The following is a 9560-nucleotide window of genomic DNA, read 5'->3' as shown; positions in this document are numbered from 1 at the left end:
CCACCACAAAGGATAGACCATATCCAACAAGAGGAAACAAAAAAACATAAAACCACAGCTGTCCAATTCATTGCAGAATTATAAATGTACTTTGATTCTCCTGTTTCCACCAAAACTGTTTGTTGGGAGCTACAGAGGGTCAATATTCATAGTCAGGCTGCTATAGCCAAACCTTTGGTCACTGCTGCCAATGGCAAATTTTGGTTTCAGTGGCGCTAGTGCTGTTTAGGGTGTTTTGGAGAAGTGAGTGAGGAATCGTTTTCCATCGCGAGCATCACATAGTGACCTGGCCACTGTTCTGGAAGAGGAATGGTTCAAAGTCCCTCTGGCCACTGTGCAGGACTATGAGCAGTCAAAAGGAAAAATAAGTCAAAATCCTGGTGGTCAGATAAGTTAACAAACAGGAGCAACAAATTCAAGTCGGCAGGCAAAATCTCAGAATCAAAGGACAAAACAGATTAAAAAAAAAAATAATAATAATAAAAATAGCAGAATAAGGCTATCGGAAAGAGAATACTCAAAAGTGCAAACCAGGGCAACGACCTCACAGAGTCACAACAAAAAAAAAGGTTTAAATAGCAGAGGCAACTGGTGTAACTGACTGATTAACAGGTGAAGTGGTGCTGTGGAGGATTCTGGGAATTGCAGTCCTGGGAGAGCATCTGACTGAGATGATGGGAATGAGGTACATTCTGGGATTTTTAGTGTTGTTCAGCTGGTCCATAACAGTATAGTATATTATAAAGTATACTATAGTATGTTATATAATTGAAGCACCCGGCAGACCGAGGCATCACGGCAGCTGTGGATGAAGACAAGGAGAGATGGATTCACACATAAAGTTGCGCTTTAATTACAGTCCTTAAAAAGACCACATAGAAGCAACAACACAGCGAGACCATGAATGCAGAGAAACAGGGAAGTTACACTAAGGATGGTAAGGTGCACACATGGCGGGTCATTACATGATGGCTAAGATAGGCGAGGATCAGACAAGGACCAAGTACTCACTGCACAGTTAAGGGCACATACAACAAGCAGATACAGAGAAGAGCACCGAGGTCCATGCACAGAACAATTCGCCATTCTCAAGCCTCACTACTCCTATGACCCCACATGTGCAAAACAGAATGAAATCAAAGAATAAAATAATCATCATGCAACAATATTGCTTCAGTACTATAATCTGATTGGCTATCTCTCTGAACCAATCATTTGGTTTCCTTCTTCCCTGACAGCATGTTTATGTAGGTAAATGTCTCATGAGTTGGTAGTATGAACAGCAGTGGACTGAGCACACACCTCTGGCAGGCGCAAGTGCTCAGTGAGATGCTATCGCCAGCCCAGAACATCTGAGCTGTTAAGTTATACAGTTGAAGTGCAGGATTGTTAGTCATTTTCCATATAATTAATAATATGAAAGGCACTTAAAGTAATATTGTTCTCATGCATATATTTCTGTCAATATGGTTCAGCGGTAAAGTATTTGATTCAAATAGGACATTACACAACATACAGAGATCCATCCATCCATCTAATGGTTCATCCAATACAGAGATGGGATGAAACAGACGCCCTGTTTAATTAATATGGATTATATGTAACTTTACATATGGCTTAATTTGAATGTGGCCTCGGCTCCTTGATTTGCAAGGAGATTTATCATGTGTGAGGTGAAGAATGTGAGAAAAAATGATCATGTTGTGTGATATTTCGTATGTCAGAAAACTACTGGTTGGTCCCCAAGGGTATCATCATTGTTCATTCATTCACGAAGACTCAGTAGGGTGAATACACTGTACACAAGCTTTGTGTAGTTTTTCTGTATATGAAGATACAAATATTTCTGTATATGGTGCTTTGTCACATGTTACATTTCAGAATAAATGTTCTATTTTACCTTTTTAAGTAGAGAGTGCCAATAGCCACAAACAGGCAAGATATAAGCCACAAATAACCCTGTTTATGCAGCAAGGACCGATAAATTGTGGTAATCTGTCTCTCTGTACGTGATGTCAGCTATTTTTTTGGTCAATAATACCTGTTTAAGACCTGCATCACAATTTTTCATGATGAAGTGGATAAACTGAGCATTAAAAGTTGGCACCAGTAAAACTATACATTCATCATTGTCATTATAAAGTCATTTAATTATAATCCGTTCAATGACTTGCGTGTGGAGGCTACCGAAAGTCCCAGTCCTCCTCAAACTCAGAATGGAGAGCTTGATGCTGCTGCAAACCTATCAGCCGAGTCACAGTCCGCCAGCTGTTGACACACGCAGCTGAGAACATCTTAAGTAAACGTGTCAAGCCCCCCCCAGCTCCAAAAACATCACACGGAGCTCAAGTCACTTGGACGGGGCGGTTAACACAACATTCACGCTATTTCAATCCAAGGAATAGTAATAAAATAAAATGTCGAGTTTTCACTTGTGTATAGAGACCATATTTTATCTGTTTCTGTTTCAGAGAGAGAACATGTTCATTTTGGAAAAATATCTGCCGGACCTGGACCTGGCAAATTTATAGCAGTTAGGTGACAATCATGCTTACCTGCTGCTCATTAAAGTACCCAAATTCAGAGAATGTTAAACAGTTATTAGTAATCATTAATTACATCTGGTTGGTTAGTATGTATGTATGTAATAGCAGATGCTTGGACGGATCGATCGATAAACCTCATGTTTGGAATTCTTCCTAAGCTAAAACCAATAATCACCCATCCCACATGAAATGGTGGTGTTAGTTTATTGGAATTGTATTAATAATACCACATTATTTACTACAGAAAGTAAACATATTACTACTACAACAGTCAGCAGTAATTAAAGGGCTTCAGCTCATTAACTGTGAAGGGCTGTGCCTGGTGAATGTAAAACTAGAGGATATTTTCCTTGTTAAAAATAATAAGATATGACCTCAGTTTTATAAGGACAAGACCTCTTTATAAAACGCTTACTCACCAGAACATACAAATTGCCACGGGGGGGGTTAGGCTGAAGCAGGAGAAGCCGATGACAGCATGTTCGCTGAATAAACCCCCATATTCATTGGCTCATTTCAAACCCAACATGTGGCACGTTGCTGGTGATTGGTGGAGCTATGAAATTCGTTTCCATTTGTTGTCCTTTTATGGATCAACACCCTGGAAGAGGATAAAAGTAAAATCAGAGCGGAAGGTCCCTGGTCCTTATAGTAAATCAGTCCAATCTTACATATTACTAATGAAAATACTATATATGTCAAAGTTAACACTAGGAATACATGGGGCACCAAGGGAACTAAAACGTCTATTAAAATGAATGGTAAACTTTGCATGTGAGATTATTTTCTTATAATGGGAAATGTGCAGATTATAAGAATGAAAAAAATAAAATCCCAGTTTTCTTCAGTTTTGGAAGTTCACGGTTGTCTTGTAGGTCAACATCTTTAAGCATTAGAGCTACAACACCCACTGCATCGTGAGGGGAATGAACTAGCTTCACACCATACTGTGGCTTGATAGCGATGTTGTTAACTATTAACGCGATGCTATGATTGCCCCAATTTCAGCATTAACCTAGGAAAACCCTGCTATAACCTTGAATCAACTCTGCAAGTGTTTTCTTTGTCCGGAATTGATGTTCATAGTTCCCTTCTAATGGACCTGTACTTGTGTAAATAGCAAATAGAGCATTATAATTTGAAATAATAATAATTCTTTATCTTTACCCAGTTCTGTTTGACTCGTTTTTACAACTGATTTGCCTAGTGAAATAAGAAGACTACATATATTTAATGCAGGGGCATAGCTAAATGCATAGCTAAATATTCTGCCCCCCCTGACAAAATGTCACATTTGGAAGGCCTTTGGGAGATTTCCCTGACTGGAATCCCCAAACTTATACTTTGGACGTGTCAAGCCCCCTGAAACTGCCAGGGAGTCCATAGCCCTCCAGCACCCCCGCTTTGGTGGGTTGGTCACATCTGCTGTTAATGTTCCGATTTGCACATAATTCATCCAACAATTTTCTAGCCTCTCACCCTGGTCAGGGTCACAGGGGGCCTGGAGCCTATGCCAGACAGCACAAGGCTGAGGGACACCCTGAACGGGATGCCAGCTCATCACACATAATGAATTTCTTACATCTTTTGCAGAGTGAAGTACACTAATCATGCTAAGCAGAGGAGACACACATTTGAAAGCATTAGCCTGAAAGAGGCAAGCCCACGCTAGACATCGATAAATCTGCTGTCACGTTAGAGTTGTGCATCCACATTTATTAAGCGAAGCCTAATCTGGGTGAAAATGATCCCATACTGTCATATCATATATTTCATCCTAAGGGTAAGCTTTAGAGAAATGCATCTCTTCTCGGCTGTGCGGCGTCCTATAATCCGATAATTCCTGAAATACAATATTTGTCAGGTGCTGTTCGGAAAGCAATTTATTACTCCTTGCTTTACCATTGGGAGCTCTCAAGGAAACTCCTTTAATTTCCTGTTTCTACTGCTGCATGTTGTACTGTTGTGCGTTTGATAAACTCTAATTTAATTTGAAAATGGAGTGTCTACCAAAGACTCAATGGTCAGGTAAAAACTTTCACGCTTCTGATTTCTGCTTAGGCTTGTGCCACTTGAATATGTTGTTACAAAGTCTGAAGTGAACTTCTGTAGAACCATCAACCAACATTAATCATTAATGAATCCATAGTCACTGTGATGAATGCTGGACCATACTGTACATTAATTACCCCTAGATTAGACTCTTGTAACTATTCTCTATTCAAATGCTTCCCTGTTTTTTGCTGGAGTAAAATGCACCTGCATGGGTTCTTGGGAGAAGTAAAATTCATGTTCACTGCTGATCCAGCTTATTGAAGACAGGATTGAAGTGACCTTGGAGCCTATCCAAGGAAGCACAAGGATTAAAGATACTGCTTCATTTTCAGAGGAAACTGGAGCACCTGAAGAAGAGCCAGAGAATCACAGGGCAAGTATGCAAACCACACAAACACTACCCCCTGGAGTGCAACTTAGAGTCAACAGTTCACAAGTGTATCCACATGAATCCTGTACCAATGCAGATAGGACAAGAATATCATTTCTTTACTCACCGCCTTCAAGTTTTGTAAAACTTCAAATCCTCCCTTTTAAAACCTTAAACACAGCAGGCACAGATATATTTTAGTGAGCTTAGAGTCCTCAGCACCTACAAATAATAACTTTGTTTCTTTGTCTTATTGTACCATAAAACAAGAGTAAAGATAATTGTAGCTTAGATCTTCCCGAGTTCCTGTTATTGGGCTAAAAATAATTGCTGTATAAATACAGCATCCTTTTGCTATATGTGGTAATGCGATGCACTAATTTGTTCAATAGAGTGGTTAATAATAAATACTATTTTTATATGATTCAGATTTTGAGATTAAATTATTAATAAGTCTTACACCGGTGTCCCCACACCTGTATCTAGGGGTGGTCGGGTGGAATATCATTCATGTTTCCATGTTTGTGGTCTTCGTTCCATAATTAATTTGTTTGGTTTTGTCTTCTCCATATTTTTTCCAGGTTCTGTTCTTTCTGTTCAATATCCTGCCTCCACCAACCATCTATCTCAGAAAAGTCTGCTTGTCCCAGGTCCTTCAGTCCAGTCAGTGACCCAAATTACCGGCGGTTGCCTGTTTCCCGTTATATTCTGCCCATTGAAATCAGAGATTGTTGGGCAGAAAACCATGCATTGTGAGTTGGACCATCCAATTTAGGGGTTTCTGTCTATGTTTTGTTAGACCTTAGACAAACAGAACATATTTAGCAACTTTTTTGTCTCCAGTCATGGCAATGAGTGCAGAGTTATATTACATTTCAATGTACAAGCACACTTTGTTGAAATACTCATCAAACAGAATTTTGACAATGGGCATGAGGCAGGGAACAACCCAGGATGGGGGGCCAGCCCATCGCAGGGCACACTCACACACCATTCACTCTCACACACACACCTACGGGCAATTTAGCAACTCCAGTTAGCCTCAGCATGTTTTTGGACTGTAGGGGGAAACCGGAGTACCCGGAGGAAACCCCACGACGACATGGAGAGAACATGCAAACTCCACACACATGTAACCCAGGCGGAGACTCGAACCCGGGTCCCAGAGGTGTGAGATATATATATATATATATACACACACACACAAATGTACTTTTGCAGCTAAATGTTGTAGCAATAAGATTAGGTAGATTAGGTAGAAAACTGAGCTAAAATAAAGGACATGTATCTGTATCACGATGTATTTGAATACAAAAAGGGATTATTAGGTTTATATTTAGGAGTCTGCATTTTGATTTGAAGCCAGAGCAGCCGTTGTTTGTTTATACTAAGGAATAAAATGCACGGTTACCGTTAAAGGCTCGGTCGTGTTCTCGCTCCAGCATGGCAGTAACTCTGCTTCACACTCTTGACCGCGTCTGCGGGCGCGCTACATTGCATGTGCGGGCTCAGATCAGCTGCCAGCTGGCATGCCCGGGCACTGATGACCTATGAGCACAGCTGGTCTGGACGCCCACTTTGCAAAGGGGGCTCAGGAGAGCGGCTTTTAAGGCGGACTGACGCGGTGCCCGTCTGAATGTCGTTAATCTGAAAGCTCGCATTGACGTTAACACCTACCTCACTTATTCCCCATGGCGAAAACCACATCACAGTATTAAGGTATCGCATGCCCTTTAGCAACTGTCTTTCTGAGAGCTGTTAATTTGGCCTTCTCACCTCAGATGCCTCCTTGTAGCGCAAAAGATTTGCGGTTTTATACTTGATGTTACCACGTTAATCAGAGGGAGGTGTGTAACTCGGAAGGCTAGGCCTCTGTGTCCATGATCGGAAACTAGGAGGGCCAAATCCCATTTTCGGCAGAAGAGTCATATCACTGTTGGGCCCTTGAGCAAGGCCCTTGACTCTAAAAACTGTTTCAGGGGTGCTGGGTCAATGAACGGCCCTGCGCTCAGACCCCCAGCTTGGTTGCAGATTTTTTTATGTACATGTACAAATGGCAAATAATGTGTCGTTCCAATTACCTGTGACATTATAGATAAATGAAACATTAGTTTTTTGCAACTTGACAGGTATTATTACCCTATTAGCTGCTATCCACAGATCCTAGTTGTGGGTGGGGGCAACACTGGGCTACACCAGTCCACATAATGATACACTATGGCCAATTACCTTAATTGCATCTATTACTGCAGCAGGACCCCCCCCCCCCCCCAAAAAAAAAAAAAAAGTGAAATGTGTTTTATTTTACACATGGTGTTGGTGATTCGTGTTGACTAAATGATGAGGAGGAACATTTTAAACACCACCATTTAAATAAAATAGGTATGAGATGTTTGTTATTGCTATGAGTCCGCTTGAAAATGTGACTTATTTATACAGGTTATTTATACGTTAGATCAGTGACGTTTATTTTTATAGGAAAGCAGGCTAGCTTGGCACGTAGATTTATCGGCCCTCAGCTAGACAGAGCAGGCCTGGCAGTGACTGATTCATGTTTGTAGTAACAAATAAATGAAAACAGTGCAGTATAACTGTTTTCACATATAAACATTTTCACTCTGTCACGTGAAAAAAAACAAAAATGCACTTTCCTTTACTAGCTAATCTTTATTCAATTTAAACTGGAATTACACATTTTCATTATAGTTCTTTATTGACTAGAGGCTAGATAGTGACTTGGTTTTAATCTTCCAGGGTTTATATTAATATGAAATATAATAAAATGTGTTTTTAGGTCTATTTTACCCTGTATTATTCCTTATAAATGTCAGTTTCTTTCTTAGTAACCATAAAGAGGTAATTATAAATATGTTTTTGAAAATGGCGGTCTTGTGCATTTTTGCAGTGCTAGCACAGTGCTCAATAGGAAAATGTTTATCACTTTTGGAAAGGGGATAATGCAGGGGAAGAGAAGAAAGCCTTTGTGTTTGCTCAAGTCTAACACACTCTGTCACTTTCCGGAATCCCACGTAATGAAAACAGCAGTGAGACCTGAGCTGCAATGACCTCACACCAGCTGCGTGTCAGGGAGACTCTGACTGGTGTCAGAACTGAGCCAATTCAAAGATAAAGTTCCCTACAAATGCCAGGCCTCTCCAAGCTCTTGTTAAAACACAGTTTTAAAGGAAAATCAGTGAATGTCAGAGCAAGTCAATTGTCGTGGCAGTATTTTCAAAAGTATTTGAATGTTTAAGGGTTTTTTGGTAGTGTTGTTGTTGGTTTGACCTTTGAAATTACAGGATACAGGATAAAATAAAATATTTCAACTGTGACCATAGTTAAGTTTTTTTTTTAGGTTTAAAAGAGGATTTTGCAAATACTACACATTATCATATATAAACAGGAAAAAAAAATTAACATACATCAACAAAAGTCCTTCATGTCCTGGATTTTTATAGATAGATAGACAGACAGGCAGACAGACAGGCAAGTAAAATTGATTTATACAGTACGTTTCAAAACAGCACATTTCAAAGTACACCAAAGTGCTTTACAAAGCATAAAATACAAACAAGTTTAGAAGATCTGAGTTAAAGAGCAACAGGAGTAAGGGATTGAAAACGGATTACAGTGAGAATAGTAATGGAAAATATAATGTGGATGTCATAGTGGCACAGTGCACTGTTGCTTCACACCTTAGGGAGTGGGATTCCCTGCTAGGACTCCAAGTGTGTGGAGTTTGCATGTTGTCCCTGAGTCATTGTGGGGTTTCCTCCAGGTACTCAGGTCTCCCCCCACAGTACAAAAACATACTGAGATTATTTGGAGTTACCAAATTGGCCATACGTGTGAGTGTGCCCTGTGATGGGTTGGCGCCCCATCCTGGGTTGTTCCCTGCCTTGCCCCCATAGGTTCCAAATCCCCCCGCGACCCTGAATGGGACAGGTGGTTACAGAAGATGGATGGATGGATAATATAAGAAGAAAAACAAACAATCATCCCAGAGCTACAGATCAGTACATACATACATACACACACACACACACACATACGCGCATAGATCACTTTTGGGGACCTATGTCAGAACACCCTCACTTTGGGGACAAGGTTTTCCCAGTGCTTTGGAACCAAAATTATTGCTAAACATGGCTAATACGCATGCCGTAAACACGCCCATCAGTTGAAATTTCCAAAAAAATCCTGTTTTAAAAGTATGAAAAAAACCCTTGCAAATGAGGTCATGTATTTTTTAGGTGAATTTTGAGGACATGGCGACACACACACACACAAACTCCAGTTCAGCACTAATCTGAGGACATTTTCCCCAAATGAGGACACAAAAGAAGTTGTCAAGAAGAACTTACAATAAAATGTAATTCTCATTGTTTACAATTTGAAAAAAGCATCTAATGCGTTTTATGATTTTTAGGAACAGTTTGTAAGTTGTTTGCTATTTATAACACGGTCGGGAAACATGAATTTATAGAGCTGATCAGGAAAATAAAGTGTTAATGTGCAATGGAAATATTGCAGAAAATAAGCAGTCTATTATTATCCATCCTTACAAATGGATAAATAGGGACAAAATC

Source organism: Brienomyrus brachyistius, chromosome 1 (assembly GCF_023856365.1).
Source record: "Brienomyrus brachyistius isolate T26 chromosome 1, BBRACH_0.4, whole genome shotgun sequence".
In the NCBI taxonomy this organism is placed as follows: Eukaryota; Metazoa; Chordata; class Actinopteri; order Osteoglossiformes; family Mormyridae; genus Brienomyrus; species Brienomyrus brachyistius.
Note: the sequence above shows the minus strand (reverse complement) of the source record.